This window comes from Rhinolophus hipposideros (assembly GCF_964194185.1).
Source record: "Rhinolophus hipposideros genome assembly, chromosome: 2".
Lineage (NCBI taxonomy): Eukaryota > Metazoa > Chordata > Mammalia > Chiroptera > Rhinolophidae > Rhinolophus > Rhinolophus hipposideros.
Window position 1 is genome coordinate 17702178 of NC_138048.1, and position 26826 is coordinate 17729003.

At 39.5% G+C, this 26826-nt stretch overlaps 1 pseudogene across 1 annotated transcript in view; it reads left to right on the forward strand.

The window, feature by feature from the left end:
• LOC308506470 (large ribosomal subunit protein uL13-like) overlaps positions 1 to 25745 on the forward strand; it is a 162640-nt pseudogene extending 136895 nt beyond the window's left edge. The window contains exon 2 of the transcript in view: positions 25100 to 25745. The product of the transcript in view is annotated as a large ribosomal subunit protein uL13-like (transcript). The remainder of the gene's footprint in view (positions 1 to 25099) is intronic.
• Positions 25746 to 26826: the final 1081 nt, after the last annotated feature.

Below are 26826 nucleotides of genomic sequence, written 5' to 3' on the forward strand. Positions count from 1 at the left end.
GTCTCTCCTCAGTCCATTGGTGGTTCATTAAGTACACATCTTTCCATTAACGTCAATGGATTCTGGGTCACAGTGATTCTTGCATAATGGCTTGAGAGGTCTCCTACAGCTGGAACAAATATCAAGCCACTGCTTAAAACAATTGTGAAAGACGATTTGGGCCCTTTCATCCCTACCTGAAATAAGAAACCTATACACACCATGCATTTTCTGGGGGTCACAGTTATCCGTGCCTGACTAATTGAGGTCTGTCATCCCTCTTTGATTGTAAGACTATATTGACTTAAAAAAAAAAAAAAAAGTTTTTCAGAGACTCAGAAATCACCCTTCTGTTATCAAAAGCACCTTCTGGGCATAGAAGACGGTAGTCATACAACCCTGAGAGGCAAAGTCAACATCCAGATTCACATCTCTCTCCACCGTCCTCAATCTGGGCAACAGACACTACTTATCCACTCAAAAGGTCATAAGTTGTCCATCTAAAATTCTGACAATTAATTTTGCAAACTTGTTGCAATGATGTTGCTAACCTTTTTTGATATCAGAGGGATTGTTCATTATGAATTTGTACCAACTGGACAAACAGTTAACCAAGTTTACTATTTGGAAGTGCTGAAAAGGTTGCGTGAAAAAGGTAGATAAAAATGACCTGAACATTTTGCCAACAATTCATGGCTCTTGCATCATGACAATGTACCACCAACTCACATGACACTGTCTGTGAGGGAGTTTTTAGCCAGTAAACAAATAAATGTATTGGAATACCCTCCCTACTCACCTGATCTGGCCCCCGGTGACTTCTTTCTTTACCCGAAGACAAAGGAAATACTGAAAGGAAGACATTTTGATGACATTCAGGACATCAAGGGTAATAGGACTATAGCTCTGATGGCCATTCCAGGAAAAGAGTTCCAAAATTGCTTTGAAGAGCAGACTAGGCACTGGCATCGGTGCACAGCTTCCCAAGGGGAGTCCTTTGAAGGTGACATAGTGATATTCAGCAATGAGATATGCAGCACTTTTTCTGGGATAAGTTCACAAACTCATATGCACCATCACCAAAGCAAGCAAAAATTAAAAAAAAAAAAAAATACTGAAGATAGTCAATATGTTCCTCCTCAAACTCTCCTGGCTTACTACCCCCATGACTTCTGGGTGCACTATTGCTTAGTCAAGGCAAAGTAGTATAACAGTGTGCAACTTTTAAAGAACAGCAGGCAGCCTGCCCAGCAAACCTTGTAGATAAATTTAATGGAGAGACTAGAATAGGTGGCAAATAGAGGAGTCTATGACTGTCAAAACTTTTCTCATTAGGTATCATTGTCAATTGTGGTGGTTCTAGCCCACTAGATAAAGTATAGTCAGGAAAACTTTATTCAGTGGAAGCCATTACAATGAGTGTAGGGACCACTGCAATGGGTGTTGTAGCTGGGGAGAGAAATTGGACTCAACTCCAAATATAGCACTTGCTAGTGGGAAATCATTGCTAAGGAGCAGGGTGCAGGTCAGTGAATAAAAAATTACTACTATAAAATATCAGGAGTAAGGAGGATTTGGGCTAAAACAATTAACAAGATTCTTGCTGAATGCAAGCCATGGTGATCAGACATACCTGGGAGATGGTAGAGGATGAGGAACCTGACCAGTTATTAAGGGGGATAGAGATGGAAAAAAAAATTTTAATACGTAGAACTACATTTTTAATGACTGTTTAATTATATTACTACAGTTTTGTTACACATAGTACTCATTTAAGCACTTAAAATGGAACGTGTACAGAGATTAAATTAGTAAATTGACTAAATATTTGTTTTTATATAAATAAAAGTCATAACCACTCTGTTGACATGCAATGATGTTTTAACACAACAATTAAACTTGTGAATCTGCAACAGAAGTCATCCGTAGTTAAGCAGGAAACAAAATTGAAAAGGCCAGGTTAAAACAAAAATACTAGGCTTAACAGGTCAGAAGTGTTAAGTAGTAACAAACATATTCGCTCAGCTCCTGAGCATTTCAAGTGTCACAGCTGGTGAGCTAAACCAGCTTCCCAGAATTTTTGCTAAAATTGTGCATTGCATGGTTTTCAAACATGAACTCCAAATATGGAGGTCTTCTTGAAAAGTTCAGGGGGGGTCTGGTAGAGTTTAGTCCAGGAGAGATTCTCTGTCATGTATCATGCATCTATATAGATGTTTATTTCAGTCAATCTCAGGAATGGTGTTCTATGTTTAGGAGAAATAACATTTAGTCCATAGCATAGAACCACTAATGCTGAGGGTTATCAACAACTTACGTTGCATTTGTCAGGTGGCTATGGCATTCCATAGAATTAACCCAACGTGGAGGAGGGTTGTTTTAGTATCAGTGATCCATGCCCTTTAAGGTGGAAAACCTTGTGGACAAGACCCCTGCTGAGCAAATTGTTTGAGTAAAACTATAGGTGGGTCATCTTGTGAGAAATGAGTATAAGTTGCCTACGTATGATGTGAACTAAAACTTAGAAACCAAGCCCAGATCTTGATTGGTTGTATCATGTCATTTTTCAACAGATTCATTTTAGGTTTACCTTTCCGTATGGAGTTCATAATTCAGTGAAATAGCTTTACAGAAAAAGTCACAAAGTGTAAAAAAAGTAAAACTCTTCTTTTAGTGAGAATGATCTGCAGTCAGTAGGGTCCCTGTCACAGGTTAGCAGCTGTTTCTAGACCTCAGAATAAAGTTTTCAAGAACAAAAGCCCAGAAACCATGGAACAACAGTGGAGTTTTTTGTTGTTGTTGGTTATGTTTTGCTTTGATTTTGGTTGTTTTGGCCAAGGCTCATTACAGCAATAATACTGGGAATAGGAATCTAGAATTTGGGATCTAAAGTAATTGGTAGCCCATGGATAGGGCTTATCTTACTACTATCTGGACACTTTTCAAGATTATGGCCTGCCAGTGAAGTTTGGCCAGTAATGTCCTGCCTTGAGATAATGATTTTAGTAAAATTAGTATAGAACACGCTTCCATCAATATCCAAAGAGGTCAAACAATTGAAGGGCCTCCTTCTTTATAGTAGGTGACAGAAAAGCCAGCATATTATATTTAATACCCATGAAATGTCCCTAAGGTCTGTAGTACCGTCAGCCCCTAAGGTTAGTTGTGTAGTGGAGACTTGGGGTCTACTTTTATTGAAGGTCCTGTTCATATTTTGTCACTTGGTCTGGGATGCCATGTAATGTAATAAAAGATTTTGCAGCGGGGACCACTATCAAACTATTATCAATATCCTAGAATATTTAGACCTCATCTAGAAATCCACATCGTACTTGAGTTTGTTGATTTCCTGATCGCAATTCCCAGGAAAGTTTGGGAGAGTAAACACATACTCCGTTACTTGTTAAGTAGAGACAAATGGATTTGGGAGATATTTAGTTAAGAAACATAGAAAACAGGTTATTAGCAATGCTCAAGGTTACATATAAAAACTCACTGGTAACAGCTATTTGTTCAGTCCCTGTGATGAAATGCTGCATGACAAGAACAACAGTTCCTTCTTTATAAGCCTCAGTAGTCCACCGTAAGTCTCCAAGTACCAGTGACTTTTAATGACTTTTCACGGGCCAGAATGGAGGTTGTTTTTATTGCACTCTTGCCTCCAATGATGCTTGGATGTGGAGAGTAAATTTTTGTGTCCTTGTCATGAAAGGTGACATTATTTCACTGTCACAACCTTGACAACTCTAAGCTTACAAGCAATTCTGAGCCATGCATTCCAATACTAGAGAAGCCACCAACAAGCGTCACAGTGAATGTTATCTGATCAGCAGGTCCTGGTATCCATGCATTTGTGACGTCCATATTCATTAACAATCGGGTAACACAGAAGAACAAACACAGTCCAGAACCCCTATATTGTCAGCGTCCTCCTCCCACGAAATGATTAGCACTATTTAAAAGATGTCCTCATAATTCTTTTAAATCCAGTAAAACAGGTTTTCACATTAATGTGTTGTGTTGTTTGCATTTTTTACTGCACAAGAAGTCAAATAAATTCCAGGTAATTGTACAAGTCAATTAGCCTGCATTTCTGAGCAGTTCCTCGTTTGGTTTATACCAAGTAATTTTATTCTCTAGGTGAAGTCTCCACCTTTTCTCTCAAAAAGGCTGCTAGTTTTGATAATATTCTTAACTCCCTTTTCGGCTCCCTCATCCTCAAGACAGCCACCAGCCCCAACAAAGTTCCTCTTTATAATTATATCAGACCTCTGGCCTTCAGCCTATTTACATTGAATAAATGGGTCTCCTACTACCCAGCCTACCCCATTCTCCCCAGCTCTTCTCAGGTCTGCCTTCTTTTCACTAGTTATTAACAGCCTCCTTACAGTGTGTGTGTGTGTGTGTGTGTGTGTGTGTGTGTGTGTCCCCTACTCACCCACCCAGGAGATCCATCATTCCAAGATTCCAGATCATGGATTTTGCTGCCATCTTCCCAACCACCGGATGGATCGGAACAGACACTGCAGAGCACCAATTGCCCTCAGAGCTTGGAACACCAAAGACAACTCACATAATCTGAGCCTGTAAGACACTCAGTTACCAGCCCTCCCATTTTCCTTCCTCTAGAAGGGAAAATAGCTAAACTCTACTGTTTCCAAAAACACATGGCTCAGATTGGAATGGCACAAGTCCCTTCCTGGTTGCCTGTAATTATGCTGAAGTCACTGACCCACCACTTCAAATGTTAAAAAGTAGGAAGTTTTTTAGAGGAAACTTGAATTCAGTAATGTAAGTGGGGTGGTAAAATCTTAGGTCATCTTATTTGTTCGTGGCCTTTACCCACTTTCTCATCTACTAACAAAAGGTACTTTTACAACTTGAACGTGGCATCCTGCCTCAATTAAGTTCTTACTCTTCCACAGAAGTTGGGAGATGGGGGCACAGTCTTCCCTGGTGATTACATTTCAAAGGGGTGGCTCCCAGATCTGAGGGAAAGATTGATTGGTTGGGAAACTGGCAAGAAGCTTTGAAAAGACTGACACCTCAGAAGGACATGGAAAGAATTTCTAACCAGTTTTCTAAAGTAAATGTTCTAAGGAAAGGGAGGTCAGAGGCCTAGAGACTAGAAAAATCTTGTCTGATGTTTAGTCATGCTGAGAGAAATGATAAGGTCTTCTTGGTTAGCAGATGTCTTCTTGGATCTTATAGTCACCAACCTGGGACTCTGAATGAAGGGAGACTTGGCTTTAAGCTCTGGCTCTGATCTATTTCTGTAAGTGTTCATTATTCAGAAAGATATTGTACGTGGAGCCAGGGTCACTGATCCTAAGGCATAACATCAGTAAAAAGTAATTAGTAGTGGGGGATCCAAAAATGACCCACATTGAGTAGAAAATGTGAGTAAGGCAAGGGAACCAAGAATCAAGGTGACCTCTTCTGGCTCACGACATTCTTCTGCCAGCCACCAAACACCTCATTCATGGCATATTTCTTCAAAGACTCTAGCCTAGCATTAAAGTAGTTTCTCTTTCCGGGGATGTCATGGTCCACGCATGCAACAGCTGTCTTCACTTTGATTTGAGTATCCTTCACCTGAAAACCTCTTTGAAACATACTGTAATTAATTCGTCTAATTCGTCCTCAATTCACACAATTTTTTGCAAAACTACCAAGTCTTAGAGACAGATGCTTTCCTCCTGGGCCACCCAGGAGTCAAGCACAAGTCAACTGGGTGTTTGGATGGAGTTGCCAGAGTCACTGGGGAAAACAAATGTTGCATATAAGCTCATGAAATTAAGTAGAGAGGGAGGGAGAGATCCCGACCACATCCCCTCTACCACACTGACCTGAAATTAAATCAGTTGACACAAATATATTTAAAATGTTTGGGTTCATCTTGTCTCAAACAAAATATTGAAATAGCTCTTTTCTCTGCCTTTAGTTGATAAGCAATGCTGCCATTTAGCTTTTCAAAACTCAGGCATAATCCCATTAGTTATTTTCTTAAGACTCTCAGTAGCTCTTCCTAACTTCAGAATAAAGTCACCAAATTCCTTAACCTAGCAAAGAGGATAACATACCCCAAACATATGTCTTCTTCCCCTCCCTCACCAGTGGAACCTTGTCTGCTCTCACCATGCTAAAGGAACCTACTGGGGTTGTACAGTACAGTGAACACTCCCAACACATTCAGTTCAGCTATTTCCAGAATGGAGCTGCCCTCACAAGCTAATATGATTATCATTTGCAGCAAAGTGATAGAATTTTCACTGTTGGAGTCACTCTCAGCTGCTTTTCCTTAAGATCAGAACATAGCCTCTTTCGGGACTGAGTATCCTGCATCCATCCTTTGTCCACAGTATTCATATTATAGGGCCTGGCTCATGGTTGACCCTCAATAAGAGTATGTCAATTGAAAGAAATTAATTACTTGTGAATGAATGAGTGGATAAATGACTCTGTGGAACAACTACTTAGAATTAATTTATAACTGGAAAAGAGAAATGCAAATGTGCACTTCAAGGGATCTAACTAATGATGTTAACCTGCAATAACCATGCTGGCTAACTGGGTTAATGAACCAAAGATACATCCTACACAGATACACAAAAACAGCTATACGTGGTGTATATGTGCACACATGGGGAAAAAATGGCATAATACCAAGGATTCTTTATCTTATTCTTCTACATCGTTGGAAAGCAGGGAAATGCATTCTGTTTCCTGAAACCACTTTGTCTAACAGTCTTTCAGTGTGTTGTATTGATTGATCTTCATCAGGTTTAGCCTTGAAGTGATAAAAAGTGTGGAACATAAACAAAGAGCTGCCTGCACAATATTTAGGTGGAGAACGTTTGTCAGTGAGAACACTTCTAACTTAAAAGCAGTATGAAGAGTATTTCCCCGATGCCCCAGTGAAGTTCTCAGCTTTAATGAAAAAGAGACAATTAGAACAAAGGCACTTGCTCACTTCAAGTCACAATTCATCAAGCTGTCAAAGACAATAAAATGCTACATACCTAATCTTTCCTGTTAACCATAACGTAGGCAATGCAATTACATGGTTGCAGCAAATTGGCAAGAATTAGAGGAAGAATTAATTGTGAAAACCTTGTGAAATTTTCTGTTCCAGTAAATGGTGTCATTCACATTTAAAATATGTAAGAAATATTAAGTACTAAGTAAATTAGCAATAAATACTTCTTATTTGTCCCATTTTCTTACTCAAAAGTATGAGAGGGTTTTTTTGTTTGTTTGTTTTGTTTTGTTTTAAGTATATAAGCAAGAAAAAAACAATTAGCATCACCAAAGCCATCTATTAAAATTAAAATCAAGAGATAATTGCAGGTCAAATGGAAAGTAGCCTCACAAACACTTTCTAATACATAGAAATTTAAGAGGACAGTTAATTTAATCTCAAAAATGGTCAAAATATTTTGAGCACCCTTCTCCTATAAATTGTAGATCTATATTCACACAGAAGAGAAAACTGTAGCTGACTATGAAATTATATGATCAAATGTAAAGAAGCATTTTCTAAATTACCTATATTTACAAAACTCAGTTCTTGACACCATAAGAAATACAGAAAAATACAGCAACGCTCCACCACTAAAGACGTAAACATTAATTGAGGGCCTTTAAATGCCAAGCCCAAAGATTAAAAAGATGAGGAAGGGTGTGTCTGAATGGGAGGAGCCCACAATCCCCTGGGGAATGCTATGTATACACAAACATTGCTATTTATACTCTACTGTACATCTATGCCAAGAAAATGGAGGATGTTTCTTTTTCATGTCTGATCTAATCTTGCTTCAAGTCTCCATCCCGGTGCACAACACTGATGAATTTGGTTCTTCAGTATGTTTGATATTCTCATTTTAATTTATTAATTTTTCAGTTATTTTAAAGTTTAACTCCCATCACTGCTGTTTCTCCTACTTTCACCTACGTATGTTCCACAAGAAACTGATGCTTATGAGCACAGGGAGTGGCGGAGCTTAGAGGACATCGAGGGCTTGGATACCGTCTCCAATCCACATCCTGTCTTCTGGATCCTGGCTCCTCTCTAGTGTGTATTCAGGAAGCTCTGTTCTCCTTTGCTGCCTCATGAACACCTTGATTCTTATTTCTATTAGGGTTCCCTCTATGTTCTCATTATCCAAGTGTGTACTTTTTAAGTATTGGACTTATAAGTGTGTACTTATCCATGTGTGGCCTTGTTCATGTGTGCACTTCAACCCACCAGACCCACCTGCCCGGAGTTTATGAGCCAGCAGTACCAGTCACATCATTGTAATATCAAGGAGGACTGCTCTATCTACCTCTTCCACCCACACCCACACACCAGAATCACCACTAGCTCCAGCTCATGTTCTCTCTCTCTCTCTCTCTCTCTCTCTCTCTCTCTCTCTCTCTCTCCCCATTTCTCTCTCTCTCCCCCTCCCTCCTGCCCCCCTCCTTTCCTCCCTCTCACCTTCCCTTCCTCCCTCCCTCCTACCTTACTAAAATAGGACATACATTCATTTCTACTCTGATGTAGGTACTTCATGTTGAATTCTCATTTGAGATTCCAAAAAAAAATATTTCCCTAGACAGTCTCCTACCTTTCCCCACCTCTATTCTGTAAATCCCATACTTCTCTACAGGGAAATAAATAAATAAATAAATAAATACTTTCTTATATTAATTTCTGTCAGTAGATACATACCACATGCTATAGTCTTCTTATGTTTCTTCCAGGGGGCATAAAACCATATACCATAGCCCTAATTATGGACAGATTTTAAGGAGAAGAAATACTTCTTTCCAGTAAGCAAACTGCATGCAGAAATTTTTCACAAGTATCATCCCTGGTAGCCATACTCTCATCACAAGTATGGCATAGGAAGGCAACATTGATACTGCGAAAGTATTAACAAGAATCATTAGATTAATTTAAGAGACTAAAGAAGTTTTGGAAAAGAGAACATTTGATTGGAATGGTGAGAATAAAAAGAATTTCTAAAACTTGCAATGAAAATATTAAAAATCGAAGATTTACTTATATCTGTAAGAAATATATTTATTGATCAACAAAACATAAGAGTTCCATGGCAGATACAGATATGTACTGCCCAGACAGGGGCACATATGTGCTGTGCAGAGGCCTCCCTTCAAGAATGAACCTGATACTAAGCTGCAGCTTATCAGCTCTTAGCTCCTGCAGGATCTGCCTCAGTTTCACAAGTCCCACCATTTTGGAGCCCATATTTATTGAGTGATCAAGGCGAAGGTATAAAAGCCCAGAGACTTTGGCCTGAGACGACACTCTGGTACACTTTACTTCCTTCAGAGCTACCTGTCAAGTTGGCTGGGGCTCTGTGGGGCCTACATAGCAATTCAACTGTTTTTGTGGCCAAGTTTTATGTCCTCCTCTTCTTTTTAGAGAAGTTGATCATTAATAAAGACTTTGTACCCCAAGCTCAATCTCAGCTCCAGGAGAATCCAGAAATCTGGTCCAAGAGAGTAGGCCATAAGATGAGGCCTTGGGGCTAGGTGACTGAACAAACCACAGGCAATGAGGGTCCCATCACTGGTGGTAGGTCAAGAACATTTCCCCAACAAGGTGGTAGTTAATGCTTTACCAGTGGTAAATTGGGAGGGTGTACAAGGGAAGCAGGGACTAAATTACCACAGGTAGATCAGGGGTTGTAACTTAGAGAGGAACTGGTAGATGTAAAGCCAACAGGCTGGAGTGGCTATAGCTAAGGGCCATTGATGCTCCATTTATTGTAGAAAGAATACAAGCAACTGAGGTAACAGGCAATCAAAAGCTAAGTATGAAAGCCATAGGCCTGTTTGGTTGCCCACAAAAGCACTCTTATTATTTGTATGGCAGGATAGAAAAACGCAAAGAACAAGTCCAAGACCTAAAAGACCAAGTCTAAGACCTAAAAGACCTAACATATCCAACAACAAACAAGGTAAAATGCTCAATCAAGGTCAGTCAGTTATGCCATGGTCAGGGCTCTGATTAGAAAAACCTTGACCGGGAATCGAACCAAAACAACAAAAGAACAAGACAAACAAATGAGAAACAAAAACTCATAGACACAGACAATAGTTTAGTGGTTACCAGAGGGTAAGGGGGGTGGGAGGAGGGAGATGAGGGTAAGGCGATGAAATATATGGTGATGGAAGGACAACTGACTCTGGGTGGTGAACACACAATGGGATTTATAGATGATGTAATACAGAATTGTACACCTGAAATTATGTAATTTCATTAACAATTGTCACCCCAATAAATTAAAAAATAAAAATAAAAAAGAAAGAAACACCTTGGACCCTGACATGTGAGATAAAGCTGCTATCCCAATATGTATGCAGTCTTAGGGTGCATACATAGGGTGCATGTATGCACTTCTTAGGGTGCAAGGGGGTACACAGGAGTCTATGTGTCCTTTAAAGAAGGATCTTTAGCTAGAAGATATATGCTGAGCCATCGTCGTCTTCAGGGTCTGTCTCGACTGTAAAGAACAGCCTCATCCAAGGTCACACCCTTTCTAGGGCTGCCACATCTGGTGACTCAGTGAGAAGGGACTATAAAGTCGAGACAGTTCAGTCTGATGCCTGACACTCTAACAAGCAAACTTGCTCCAGACCCCCTGCTCGTTTGGCTGAAGCTTCGTCTAGTCTGTTTGACTATTTCCTTTGCTGAAACCCACCTCCTCTCTTTTTTGTTCACAGGTTTCAATCTCTAATAAACATCTTGAATCCCAAACTCCATCTCATCAACTGCGTCCAGAGATACCAAACTGCAACTAAAGCAGTTCAAGAAAAATATATAGGACAAGAATTAAATGCAATTAGGAGGTACTTGTCTAGTTTTGTTGCCTATACGTACAAGTTAGCGAGTAATCAATAATAATTGTTTGAGGTGATTTTTTTGCACTTCACAGTTTTTTTGTTTGTTTGCTTCTTTGTTTGATTTTTTTTTTTTTTTGTCATCAGTAAAGCTATTCAACTTTTTGTTGATTCGAAAACTGAGAAATTCCCCAGGATTTTCTAAGAAATCTTAGAAATCTGAAATTGACCACCCTACAAGGAGGATACAGAGAGATGGAAAAGGCAGTCCACTCCACGTTGGTAAATGGCAGGTTTAATAAACAAACCAGGGAACTTACATATGAGGCTTGTCTTGGGTGGCTATAAGATGAGTGAATGTTCACACCTGGCCAGAATCTTAAACGTTTATATAAAGGCCTATGGGGATTCAGTCACGTATTCAGTCCAGAAGGTCTCAACAACATCATAATCTCTCAACACTGTGTCATTGAAATGGTTCCCACTGTGAGATTGGTGGGTGAAACATGCATTCCAAAGACAGGGGACAGGATGAGCAGCCTTTGATTGCCTGGGTCCATCCAGCTCTGTGGTCAACTGATAGTCACATCCTCTCAACCTCCTCTAACATTCTTCCAAGTGTCAAAACAAATTATTATGAGCTTTCATTTCAATTGTCCTTTGGAATGTTTCTATGTCTTTCGTTCAGTATTAATACACTGTGTTCACTTTTAGTCTAAAAATTGGATTCTAATAAAAATATAGCAATCCTCTGGTGTACTTGAGCTAAGTTAAATAAAGTTCATATTTATAAAGTAGATATTACTAATGCATATGAATTGACTGAGCTAGAGCATGCACTTAATTTAGCACAGCTGTAAGAATAATAATTATTATTTCATAGCCATTCACTCTAAATATCTTATTTAGGATTCTATGAAGGAAGCAATGAAATTGGACGATATCAGGACGGGAGTGTAGAAATTTTAAAAAAGACATCTATGGATGTCTAACATTAAAATGTCAGGGAGGCAAAGAACTGAAAACGAGCAGCCAATGAGGAAAAGGAGAACCAATAGAGAATGTATGCCATAAGCCAACTGAATAAAACACTTTACAAAGGAGGAGAGAATTGTGTAAAATCCTTGTGAGATATCAACTAACAAGAGAATTATAATTAATAATTGGATTCCGTACTGTGGAGGTCACTGGTGGCCTTAGTGGAAAAATTTTATGATATGGCAGGGTCAACATACTGATTGGAGTGGGTAAAATAGAGAATAAAGGAAGATAAATTAAGGTTGCATCTATAAAATAACCTCTTTTTTAGGGTTTTTGTTAGAAAGAGGACAGAGAAATGGAAAAGTTGATGAAGATAAAATGGGGATTTTTTTTTTTTTAAGAATGGGTGTAAAGATGTAATAAATGGACAATAGGCTCCCTTTTAACTTCAAGATTCAGGGTCATGATCATGTAAAGAACAGCAATGCAAAGGCATTATTCTGCCTTGCAGGGTCAGTATTATTTTTCATGTAGAGCTTTTTACCAAAGACTTTAACTCATAAATGTCATTAAAAAAGGATGCCTATTTTTCAGTCAAGTACTTTAAATTATGATCCACTCTCTTAAACACCTGCTCACTTGTGATACTCTTCAAAGCAGCTCATTGTTAAACACCCAAGTTAACGTACAATCTCTTAACAGGTTAAACACTAGCACTTAACTCCTAAAGTGTATTAGCTACAAATTGAACATTAAGTAAAAAGCACTCAAGGCTGTTTAAGGCCTTAGTGCCTTCTTATAAAGGTATGGTATTTGCAATCAGATATGGTTTTCATTAGCTATTATGGAAATAATGCACAGAACAATGTTTCTAATTGGTATTGTAAGAAAATGTTTCTCTTTGCAGCGAAAGCTGAATTGAGGCAAAGATTTGGGTTAAAGAAAATGACTCCCTTAGCTTCTGGGCCCATTTATTTTTGTCTCTCTCTGGTTATTTGGCCCAGGATAAGCAGAGATCCTGGAATGCAGGTTATATTTAATTGACTCTATCAGCAGCTGTTTGCTTTGGGAGGCAGGTGAATGTCTGAACATCAACTGCACTCACTGCCAGAGTACGTAGATATCTAACTAGTCCTTTGGCTCCTGGAAGTAACTGTATTACCACTTTTCCTTTCCAATTCCCTGCCCTGCTGCCCTACGATGAGTTCTAAATGTCCAGGGCTCAAGGTGAAGAGACTGAAGTGAAAGCTATGAGTTATCCCAATTTACAGCGAATTTGTATTGTTAACAATTTAACTTTTCAAAGGATTTTGGAGTAAAGCAATCAACTCTCTGCTGGAGTTGGGCAGGACACAAAGCTGAGATTGCTGAATCAATATGTAGAAACCTGACTGACAACTTAGGTAATTTGATGCAGGATTTGGGACAACTATAGGTAAATTACTTAACACAGTTGGGAACCAAAATTGTGTTCAGAAAGAGAGATGCATTTTCCTGAGAGTAGTGAGGAGAATTGTACTGACAGGAAGTTATGAACACAAACAAACTCTTACAATTATTCCATGTGCATCTGTATAAGTTCTGATGCGTATCTTTGAATTGTTTTTGTAGAGGGTGGGGAATTATTGTGAAATACATGTAAATCAACAGTGATATGAATGTCTCCTCTTTAAAGTACATAATTATATAACAAGGCTGAAGTATAGGAAAATGCTTATTTCGTGGAGAGAAAAATGCAGTATATAACATTCATATTTTTGTCTCTCTGAATCATGATGGAATCCATTTAGAATTAAATTTGACTTAAGACAAAGCTGTGTAAAACTATTTTATTAAAGTTTATTTGTATTTCAACTAAATTGTTTCTATGTACTAAAGGAAGCATCTCCCCCCGCACTCCAAACTAAGATCCTCCTGTAATGCAATATATTCAGTAGTTGAAAAAACCAAGATGAACAGTTCTGGTCACCTGGACAACCCTAGAACATGTGAGGTGAAGAGAAAGGGAAAGAGGATGCAGAGAGGGGCAAACTCAATTAATTATTCACTGTCACAGTCACTACCAATTAAGAGAAGATGCTCTCATTTCACATGTGTGAGCAAACACATGTTTCAAATGGATGTTTCATTTCTGCACTGCTTCAGTGAAGACTTAAGAGAGAGAAAGCTAAGTGCCTTCCACGGTGTAGCAGAGATTTGTTTTTGAGTTTTCAGATTTCAATTCCCCTATCTAATAGAATGTCTTATGGAGGAGTTACCTTCTCCAGTATGGTCTGCTCTTGCCATAGTCAGTAGATGATATGCAATGTGAGCTAGGTCAATCAGATACTTCCTCTTGAGCAGAAAGACAAAGAGACCAAATGTAATTGGAATCATCCCTTCTAACAGCCATAATGTACCCAGATGGTTACTCTTCCTAAACTCTTGTACTTCTTGCTTTCCAGCCTCTGAGACTACTTGACCTGCAATTTATAAGGCCTATCTTCATATCTAGTATCCAAAGAATTCTGTAATCTCCCATTATTTTCCCAATAAATTTACTTTTGCTTAATTTAAAGAGAGCTGGTTTCTCTTGTTTGTAATCAAAGATTCCAGAACTCATCCAGAAGATCATAATTGACTGGCCGTAGTACTGACAATTTTATTGGGTATTATGAACCATTGTAGGTCTCATGAACATACATGTGTGTGTCCCTGTGTGTGCAGGAGTGTGGGGACAAAGCCCCAAAAAGCAGTTTCCAGGCTCTCGGCCTCACATAGAAAGGTGCTGGCTAGGGTAGTAAATGGCCATCAACTGTGATCAGATGGCCAGCAGCTGTGGCTAGTTGGCCGTTAGCTGTAACCCGTAAGCCATTGGCTGCTAATATAATGGCTGACGGCTGTGGCTACGCTAGCAAAAGGAATGGGGGCTAGCAAGAAGATGGTGGCTGGCAAGTGTGGACTGCTGTTAGGACGGAGGGTTGCAGATTATGTAGATTCTGCTTCCTGTGTCTCCAGCCCAGCCGCCAGCGAGAATATATTGGTTTGACTCCCCTACTTATGGCTCCATGGATGTTCCTGTTTGGCCTTACCATGTCCTGCGTTCTTATGTGGGGAACGGGAGCTGAGACCCCGCCGGATGCCCTGCACGACAAATGGCGCAGTGAGCAGGGTCCCCCGCGTGACAAGGAGAAATCTCAATGTGAGCTCTCCAACATTTCTGTTTTTTGTTTGTTGTTTTGTTTTGTTTTGTTTTGTTTTGTTTTGTTTTGTTTTGTTTTGTTTTGTTTTGTTTTGTTTTTGTTTTTGTTTTTTGGCTACTTCCTTTGCTGTTTTTAGCAATTTGTGCATTTATGGTAGCAAAACTGATCCTTTTCCTTGGCATCCTTTCTTAATGAAATTGGTCAACAAAGAGTACAGTGACATATTCCAAATATCATAGAAGGTATCCTTAATATCTCACTCCCCTTCACTGCCCTTATTCAGTATTTCACCAAGTTTTAATGATTGTAACTCCTAAATATCTCCCAGATCTATATACAGTACTCCATCTCTACCACCACTGCTCTAGACAATGGTCATTTTTCTCCTGAGCTACTGCAAAAGCTCTTAAAGTTCTGCTCATAGTTACTTGTGTCCCCTTCCAATCTATTCATATATAGCCACCAGACCAATGTTAAGGAAATAATAATTTAAACATCTCAGTCTCTGCTTCACACAATTCAATAGCTTCTAAGAACTCTTAGGGCAATGTCTAAAATCCTTAATATGACTCCAAGCCAAGTACTCTGACACCTCTCACTCACCCCCTTACTTCCCATATCTTTAGTACTCTTGTCACATTGCTCTTTCAATGCCAGGCATGAGTTATGTTTCCTCCCATCTCAGTGCCTCTCCACCTCTCTATATATGGGCCTGCTACTCTTTTTCCCATCTTTTCTAATTAAATCTTAAGCATCCTTTAGATATCAGCTAAATATCATGTTCCCCAAAACACTTCCCAAGCCTACCAACTAGACCAAATCCCTCTAGTATGCTCTCTTCATAACTATAAACATTTATCGACACCATGTATCCCTGTTGCATTTGTATTGCAGATTACTTGATTAATTACTGTTCCCCCTCGCCCAGCAATGGAGTCTAAGCTACATGAGGTCAGGGACCAAATCAATTGTTTCCATCATTGTTTCCACAGAACTAAGTGCAGTGTCTGACATATTTTAGTCACATGGTAATAAATGAATAAGGTCAACCTTCCCTATGAAAATATAAATTCCTTCAGGACAGGAACTATAATGTCTGATATAAGTGTGCAAAAACCAATTGTTGATATACCTTCCACTTAGGTTGAATAAAGGAATTTCTTACCTTAACCACTGGTGAAGGTTATAAACATCTTTTTGATCACTCAAGGGCATGTATAGTTTTGGCCATGATCCAATATTGCACAATTTATTAAAAATTATTTTCAGACTCAACAAGTCTAGCATGGCAGTTAGTAATCATTCATCAACAGTTCGTGATATTCTTTTCTGACAGAGAACATGCCAGGAAATCTGAAATCATCAACTTCAGCAGAACAACTAATGTTTCCATTAATAGACTATATTATTTGAATGCTCATTACTAGGATTTTCGGTCAAAATGGCAGAGGAGGTAGATGCTGTGCTTGCGTCCTCTCACGACCACATCAAACTTAAAACTAAAATATAGCACAACCATCAATGAGAATCACCTGAATTCTACCGGAACTGAAGCCCTAAGGACATAGAGAAGAAATTACCTAGAGACTGGTAAGAGGGGCAGAGACAGGGAAATGGCTGGCCCTAAACTCATGAGTCATCAGTAAAAATCGGAAGGGATATTTTGGCTGTGGAGGTTCCCTCTGAAGGAGCAAGAGGACCCAGCCCCACACCAGGCTCCCCAAGCCAAGGTTTCAGTGCTGGGGAGAGAAGTCCCCAAAACTTCTGGCTGTGAAAACCAGCAGAGATTGAGGCAGAGTGAGACTAGAATGGCTGCAGTCTCAGGCGCTCCTCTTAAAGGGCTCGCACACAGACTCACTCCCTCTGAGGTCCAGCACTGTGGCAGCAGCTCAAAAGGGACCAGGGACACATGGGGAGGAACTGAGTTTTCTGGATTCAGGAAAAGGGCTGGAGGGGAAGCTATCACCTGGATGGAGGAGCTGGTGAAAACCATTGTTACTTTTTTGAGCCCTCCACCCTCCTGGTGTGCAGACACAGGTGACCGGCATATCAGAGTCTCCATCAATCTGGATAATACCGTTCATTAACCCCACCTTGGGAATTCTGAGACCACACCCCACCCAACGTATGAGAACACCCAAGCCACTTTCAGTTGCATTTCCTTACTAATGGCCTGCTGTAGCTCATGGTGAACACTTTCCTAAAATCTCTCAAAGATTCACAAAACCCAAACAAGCAGCATATGGCTTTGGCACATCCTGTATCTCTGGTTGAGCAACCCTAAGCCCAGCACTGGCGAGAGCTGGCCTTGGTTCATGACTTGACCTCTTGAGGCACCTCCAAGCCCAATGCGGGTGGCAGCTATCTGCGGATTGCTTTGTGGCTCATTTCAGGTGGCCCAGGAGAGGGCACAACTGCAGCTGAACTTGGCCTATGGGGGGGGGGTCTCTTCTCAGGAGGCCCTGAATCTGGCATGCTCAGTGGCCAACTTCATATCAACCCCGAACATCACCCAGCCACCTGCAAGGAAGATACACCCAAAGGGCAGACTGGGCATGCACCAGAGCCCTGCTAAAGCAAATCCTGCTCTGTAGGGTCAGCTCCTGCATCACATATCCTTCACTGTAGTCACTGCCAGTCCTCACAACCAATCATCCCAAGGGTCAATCCCTCCCATTGAAGTGCAAACAGCAATGAAGGCTCAACTATAATAAGAGGGAACACATAATCCACACAAGGGATACACCTGGAGCACCCAGCTCAGGTGACCACGGAGATTGTACTGCTGGGCCCCTAAGGACACCTACTACATAGGGCTACTCTACTAAAATCAGGAGACATAGCAGCCCTGCCTAATACATGAGAGCAAGCACAGGGAGGCAGCCAAAATGAAGAGACAGAGAAACATCTTTCAAACAAAAGAACAGAACAAAGCTTCAGAAAAAGAATTAAACAAAATGGAGACAAGCAATCTACCAGACACAGGGTTCAAAACACTGGTTATAGGATACTCAGTGATCTCAGGGAGAACTTCAAAAAAAGAGAAAGAAAACATAAATGCAGATAGAATGCGTAAAAAAGAACCAGTCAGAAATAAAGAATACAATATCTGCAATGAAGAATACATTAGAGGGAATCAACAGATTAGATGAAGCAGAGGACCGCATCAGTGATTTAGAAGATATAGTGCAGAAAACACCCAATTAAAACAGCAAAGAGAAAAAAGAATCAAAAAAATAAAAAAATAAAAAATGAGGATAGTTTAAGGGGCATATGGGAAACAACTATACCAACATTCTCCTTATAGGGGTACCAGAAAGAGAAGAGAGAGAGCAAGGAATTAAAAAAACTATTTGAAAAAAAATGATGACTGAAAACTTCCTTAACCTGGCAAAGGAAATGGATATTTAAGCCCTGGAAGTGAAAAGAGTCCCAAACAAGATGAACCCAAAGAGCCCCAAACCAAGACACATCATAATTAAAATGCCAAAGTTAAGAAAGAATCTTAAAAGCAGCAAGAGAAAAGCAGAGCAGTTAGTTACCTACAAGGGAGCACCCATAACACTGTCAGCTGATTTTTCAACAGAAACTTTGCAGGCCAGAAGGGATTGGCACGAAATATTCAAAGTGACGAAAGCAAAGATCTACAACCAAAATTATGCTGCAAAGCTATCATTTATAATTGAAGGACAGATAAAGTGCCTCCCAGGCAAGAGTTAAAGGAGTTCATCAACACCAAACCAGTTTTACAAGGAATCTTAAATGAAAGATGAAAATAAATAAAAATAAAAAATACAAATGATAAAATGGCAATAGCTACATATCAACCAAAAATTACTTTAAATATAAGTGGATTACACACTTTAATCAAAAGACATAGGATAGTTGAATGGATAAGGAAACAGGACCCACATATATGCTGCCTACTAGAGACCCACTTCAAGTCAGACGACACAAACAGACTGAAAGTAAAGAAACGGGAAAAAGTTGTTTCATGAAAATGGAAACAAAAACAACAAAAAAGCTGGGATAACAATAGTTATACCAGTCAAAATAACATTTTAAAAAAGTCTATAACAAGAGACAAAGAAAGAGCAAGTAATCACACTCCTGGATATTTATCAAAAAACAAAACCAAACAAACAAACAAAAAACACTACATTGAGGGTATGTGTGCATTCATACACTCATTGCAGCATTATTTACTCGTACAATAGTCAAAATATGAAAGCAGTCTGTGTCCCTGATTGGATGAATAGATAATTAAGAGGTGGTACATATATACAATGGAGTATTACTAGCCATAAAAATGAATGAAATCTTACCATCTGTAAAAACATGGATAGACCTAGAGGGTATTTGTGCTGAGTGTAGTAAGTCAGACAAAGACAAATGGCATATGATTTCATGTATAAGTGGAATCTAAAGAACAAAATAAACAAATGAAACAGAAAAAAATATTCATTAATGAACTCTTAAGATATTTAAACAGAATCCTAAATTAAATATCAACCTTAACCCAATTAACTGCCACACATGTGCTTTTGATTTTCTGGTGGCAATCTGGAAATGTAGCTTCAAACTCAAATCCCAGCCCGATGTTCACGATTCTCCCTAGGACACCTATGTTTGCTGAGCTTCACTTAGTCTCAGATGCTGATTAGCATTGTCAATTTTTTTCTGACTGTAGGTGAACCACTTTTCCCACCTATGTGACACTGGTTTCATCTATGGAGTGGCAATTCTCTTTCTCTTGGCATCACTAGTTCTCAATTGAACTTCAGAAAAATTCAAAAACAAACAAAAAAATCCTTAAGCAAACCAAAGGGCCATAGGATCAAGTATTCATATGATGTTTATATCTCTATTGTGTATGTTTGGTACACAGTACGCTCTTAATAGATAATTATGGGATTAATAAATAAATTGTTGGGGGAAGAGACATTTTGCCTCCCAGTAATATTTTGTCCTGTCCATGGTGGGAGGGTACTATGGTAACTTTATTAATCTACTCTAAGAAAGGCAGTCAATTTTGGCATTTATTTACCTATTGATGTTCCATTCTGAATACAAATAAACAATATTTAATCTTAGGCCTACTAAGCAATAGCCAAGAGACTCAAGCAAGCTTTCAGAAAGCAACTATATCATCACTCCCATGTTTTGTCAGTTCAAACCTGCTCTATGGACTAGTTCTTTCCTAACCCTCAGGTAAAATAGAATGCAAATCTATGTCTTTTTTCAATAGGACCAGCGTTTCACTCTGGGATTGTTGACAGCCATCTTGTGACATTTGAAGCTGAAAAAGAAAGTCAATCCAAGAGGAAGAAGTTGAAAAATATAGAGAACAATTAGTCCATAATGAAATGTTTCAGCATCAGACCACAATTATGGGTGCTAATAGTATTACTCTTTATTTCAGTTTGAATTTGTTTCTCAGTTCTATGCATACCTGATCTATGGGCTGCCAAGTATATCCAAGGAAGACATTTCCCAGGTGACTAACTACTCCCTGGTACATCGTGATTAGAGGTATCTTACCTCCAACTCCAGAACTACAAATTCACGTACTGAGGAAAGACAAACAGAGCTCTCTCTTCCAAAAACTCATAGAAAAGCATTAGAGGGAGAGAAACAGGAAGATTTCTCCTCTTCTCATTCCTTCATTTCTTCAACCTTGATGGTGAGAAGGTCTTTTGGTGCTGTACTATGATTGATTTGAAAGACTTAGGCCTCATGTCTTCCTCCCAAAGACATGAGGACACAGTTGATATCACCTACACCAGAACTTCCCTAGGATTTCCTCAAGACCTTGACCTGAAATTTCCCTGCCAGGACGGAAGCAAGGGCCTAAAATCCTAGGGAAGAGAGCACAGACAACTGGAAAAGATATAGAAGAAACTGAGGCATCATTGATGGGGAGCAATGGAGTTAAAAGAAATGGTTTGTACATGTCCATTCTACCTACGTGTCTTCCGTGTAGACTGAAAGACGACAACGTGAAAAGAGAAGAATCTTTTATTTCATCAATCAGTCTCTACATGCTTTCTTTTTGTATGAAAAATAAGATGCTCTGCGAACAGATTGTTCCTGCAAAGACTTTCAAACTGTGCAAGACACAGCAAAGCAGCTAGAAAATGAACAATCCTGGAACATGTTTCTTCTCCATCCTTGCAGCCTTGAGTCCCATTTCAGGCTTCCTTTGCCTCTTTTATAGTAAATCAACAACTACATCTAAAAGATGTGTGTGTGTGTGTGTGTGTGTGTGTGTGTGTGTGTGTGTGTGCAAGTTTTTCCAGGAAATCCTTAAAATGAAAAACAAACAAGCAAAACATGACGCACATTTTTTTTCTGACTTTCCCCACTTGTCCATTATAAAATCTGAGAAAGGATCTATATTTGGTGTAGCATATAAAGGACCCAGTTCTCAAGGTTTTGGGCCAATTTCTTCTTGTTCACCTTCTTTGACAACACTTCCTCTCTTGCTCCTCAGAATTGCTGTAAAATGGGATTTTTCTTAAAAACTATACTAAGAAGTCAGTACTGCATTGTTGGTCTTAAATACATTAATTAGCTATGATTAAAATAACTATGCATAAATATAGTGCACATTGATGCCTCAACATTTTACAAACAAATTCTAAAGCAGCTTTTTCCCAAGAAGCAGCAGAAATTTAAATTACTTTCAAATGCAGAGACTGCCAATTCATAAAAATTTGGAAAGGGACGAAAGGAAATGTAAATATATTGCCTGTCCTATGTCTGGAGGACAGTTGTTTTCTCCCCACTTGTCAAGGAGAGATGCAAACTGAAGAAAAGTGCGTACCCAAAACTGCCATGGGTATGGAAATGCTGTTGGAATTTTTCCAAAGATTTTAACCAAATATTCAACCCATAATAAGTATTCCCTGTGGCACCGTTGAAGCATGCTGCAGTTACACATTATAAATGGAAGCTGAATCACACACTTATGTAAAATGACTGGTATAGCAGAAAAACAAGTTATGTATTTAATAAGCAATCTCAAGCTTGTAATGTAGTGAAACCCACTTGTAATTTCTTTCATAGTTGTCTTTTTTTTTTTTTCCCGTCCGCACACACTGTTCATTTTTAAAGCTCTCTACAAGGCTTTTATAAAAATCAACCTAGCCGATATACCATCACTCCAATTGTCTTTGGCCATTGTTTTGAAAAACTGCACTCCTATTCACTAATATTAGTCACATCGAAATGCATGAAACCTGGTTGTATGACATTCCTTAAAGCGTGGTTTTTATTTATAAAATATGTACATTAATGAAAGAAGTCATCAGTAAGTGCTTTATAATCCATAGAGGTATGCTTTCTATCTTCTCAACTTGTGGGATACTTTTACACACAAAGCCATTCATCTCTATTTTGTCTATCAAATGAAGGTCAGTATAGTTCATCGTACTGACATTTACTACCCCATGTTTCTGGTTGTCTTAATGAAGTAGCATAATGATCATGTTTAATTTTGCCAATTAAACATAAGGTTATTGTTTAAAAAATTAAAATACTTGATAAGGCACTCAATTCTGAAACAGACTAACCTGAAATTCCACCAGCTTATTTAAGCTGTCCGTCCAAAGGTGAAACTATCCATTGTTGCTTTCAGCAGACCCTTGACTAGTTGGGTTCCCTCTCTACTGAATTACTTTATTAAATCCTATGACATTTAACTTTTCCTTAATTAGGTAATTATCCAACTCCATGTGAGCTATTTATAAATGTGTTTTCATGCATCCAACTCCTCAGAACACATTCTTTTCTATCAGATCAGAGAAAAATATTATATTGATAATTAGTTTCCCCATAGAACAATGTTAGAAGAAATTTTTCTCTAATCAACTTTGATTGAAAAGAAAACAAGGCAGTGTTTTGCCAGTGAATGCATATTGGTTTAGGTTTTTACTATATTTTAGATTTATTTTTAACCTTGGCTTTCTGTTTGAGTCAAAAAAAAAAAAAAATGATCGTCTTCTTCCTGAGGATTTTTCTCCTCCTTTGCTGATTAGCTGCAGAATGAGGAAAAGCATCTGACAGGCCACACTAAGAAGAATGCTAAGCGGTTTACAAGTCTCAGTCATTAATGACTATTTTTATCACAAAGAATGTAGACTGGCTTCTTCCATCTATCTGAAACTCAATGTAAGCCCCTATAAGCCTCGATGCAGCATAATTGGTGCAATAGAGCTGAAAATGAGATGGAGGATATAATGTAGCTCCAGTAATCCTGCCTTCAGCTAAAATGGAACAGAAGCCCCCAGCAGACTCCAATGTGGTTGCCACTAAGATTTAAAGCAAGCCAGCTGTCTAGTGTGCCCTGTGAAGCCCACATCACTGCTTATAGCCTTGAATGGAGCTCAAATGTTTTAAATAATGATATTTATGAGAATAATTTACTGTGGCAAACAATTTGCTTCTCAGCCTTTTGGCTCTAATCAAGTGTTTTCTCCAATTAGGAACAATCATGAACCGTATACTTGTATTAGTTTTTATTCTGACCACCCTGTGCTTATAAAGTGCTCTCAAACCTCTTGGGATGAACAAATGTGTTTCGTGCTCTCAGTGCTGTTATTAAAAACCCACTATCTTGTAAATCATAATATGCTAATAATAGGTCTGAGGACTCATCTGGGAAAATGAGAAAAGCTTCACATTCATGAAGGCATGCTAAGTGACACCACAATGAGAGCTGGATAATGTGTTTGTTTTTAGATTTGTGACCACCCCTCTACAGCCTGGATAGCACTGCATTGTCCAAACCAGCCATACTCACAAATAAGCTCCCGCTATGTTTCTATAATATGACCAGAAAGAACACTCAAAACAAACAAACAAACAAACAAAGCAAACAAAGGAAGGGAATAAGAGTACCTTCAAAGACATTCTCAGATAAGTCAGGGTTATTTTACGATATCTCTTAGAACAGAGTGTAAGCATTCCACTCATGTTCTTCCTTACAATGCTGGCACCACCAGCTGTAAAAAAATAAAGAAAATAAAGAAAAACTGGATTCTTCAAAAGAAGACTATGTTTGGAGACCAACTAGCAGCATCTTTCATGAGCATTATGCAACAACTGAATGTCAACGCTCTGTGGATATCAAAAGTTAGAAAGTCCTTCAAAATCATCTATTGAGGATATGCCAGGTATTTAGAAACTAAAATCTTCATTGAAGAAATCAAATGGAATCAAATTAATCAGGGGTGTGGGTAAATTTAACATGGGAATACAGATAAATCCAATGGGATAGAGAAACCAGGTGTAAGTCAAATCTTTGAAGAACTTTTATAGATGATGTGGGGACAAAACCCCAAAAAAACAGTTTCCAGGCTCTCGGCCTCACATAGAAAGGTGCTGGCTCGGGTAGTAAATGGCCATCAACTGTGATCAGATGGCCAGCAGCTGTGGCTAGTTGGCCGTCTGCTGTAACCCATAAGCCATTGGCCACTAATATAACGGCTGTGGCTACGCTAGCAGGAATGGAATGGGGGCTAGCAAGAAGATGGTGGCTGGCAAGCGCAGACTGCTGTTAGGCAGATTATGTAGATCCTGCTTCCTGTGTCTCCAGCCCAGCCGCCAGCGAGAATATATTGGTTTTACTCCCCTACTTATGGCTCCATGGGTGTTCCTTTTTGGCCTTACCGTGTCCTGCGTTCTTTGGCGGGGAGTGGGAGCTGAGACCCTGCACGACAAATGGCGCAGCGAGCAGGGTCCCCTGCGCGACAGATGATGAAATCCCATGTTAGGAGGAGAGTCCAAAATGCTACCTATTCCATTACCCTATTATACACAGCAGGAGAGTGTCCATGTGAGTTAGAGCCTCTGACAGACATTGTGTACTACCCAGTTTATGCTGCAAGAGTCCTTAGCCAGAAAACAATTTCATAAGTCGTCGTGGAGGAAGGCCCAAGAAGGACTCCAACTGTTGAATGAAAAAGGAAACAAAGCAAAAGTAAAATCTGAATTCACTCATTGCAAACAAAACTCGGAATAGGTTGGATACTACCTGTTATTTTCCTTTGAATATTCTCACAAAGTTAAAGAATTTAGTAATCTGAATTATACAGTTTCCTAAGATATAAATAGGAGCACACAGCTTTCCCAGGCGAAGGGTCAGGTGTTGGTGCTGGATGGCGGAGGCCATCTCCTGGACCACCTGTAGACCATAGTGGCCCAGCATTACGAAGGTGGTGGTTGTGCACTGTGAGGGCATCCACATTTCTGGCAATTTCTACAGAAACAAGTTGAAGTACCTGGACTTCCTCTGCAAGCGGAATCCATCCCGAGGCCCCTACCACTTTAGAGCTCCCAGCCGCATCTTTTAGTAGAGAATGCGCCCCTCAGGACCAAGCGGGAATGGGCTGCTGAGGACCACTTCCAGGTGTGTGATGGGATCCCACCACCTGATGAAAGAAAAAACACCCGATGCTGGTTCCTGCTGCCCTCAAATTGTGCGTCTGAAGCCTACACGCAAATTTGCTTACCTAGGGCGCCTAGCCCATGAGGTTGGCTGGAAGTGTCAGGCAGTTACAGCCGCTCTGGAGGAGAAGAGGAAGGAGAAGGCCAAGATCCATTACCAGAAGAAAAACAAAACAGCTCATCAGGCTATGGAAACAGGCCAAAAAGAGTGTGGAGAAGAAAATTGACAGATGCACAGAGGTCCTTAAGACCCATGGACCCCCTGGTGTGAGCCCAATAAAATTGTTAAGTCCTCATGTTTAGCCTGACCTGCCCTTCCCCCATGGCAGCCCTTGGATGTGGGGGACCCCCCGGGGCTGCCTTCTAGGAGCCACAGGCAGCCTGGGCTTTCCAAGGCTGGGAACACAGAAGGGGCCTTAGTCACTACTGGTTATGAAAGGCCTTTTAAAAAGTTTTAATGGCTCTAAGAGCTGTGCAGGAATAACTTGCCTGCGACCTTGTTTGTAAGAGTTTTAGGAAATCAACTATTGAAACGGTAGGTTCATTTTCAGTGTTTGCAAGTGAGCTGGAAAGCACAAGTTTAAACTTCCCACATGGTCAAATACTATGTTATACTCTGCAGCTCTTAGGGTGTGAGAACACTTGGAAGCCCGATGACACTTGTGTTGTACAAGCGTATTTACAGACAACCAAGGAGTCGTAGATATTGATTGTCTTCCATTACTGTACTTTGTCATCAAAAAGAATAAATTACTTTTAAGAAAAAAATAATAAAATAAATATAAGCACACAAAATTGTATTCCCCTTAATTATTGAGCTGCATCGTATTGAGATCCAACGTGATGGCATCTAGGCTAGACTATACTACTACAGAGGATATATACCATATATCCTGATCAAGATTGCTGGACTCCCAAGCTAGATTTGCTGGAAGTGATTCTTATTTTTGTCAATTTCCAGCGGAGTAACCTTGGGCAAGCTCTTCATTTAATCAAACACAGTATTATTTAATAAATGAGTAAATAGAAGCCCACATATGTATATTACTTTCCCAAGATCACATACTTAGGAAGTAGTGGGGGCAGAATTGGTATCCTGTGGTTCTGACATGAACTCCACCGAAACCCATATACTGGCTTTATAAAAGTACTGATGACTTTGGTGAGAGTGATTCAAGTGAGGGGAGTACAAGTGAATGTAAGGACAAGAGAGGATTGCCCAACATAGGTTCCGAAGAAGGTAAAATGATGTAGGAACACAGAAAGTTTGAATATCAAAGGAAGGTGACTATACACTCTAAGTGGTATCTGTCAGCCCAGGTACTTGATTGGAACTATTATATATTATAGGAAGCACTTCCAGTAAATAGATGTAAACAGCTAT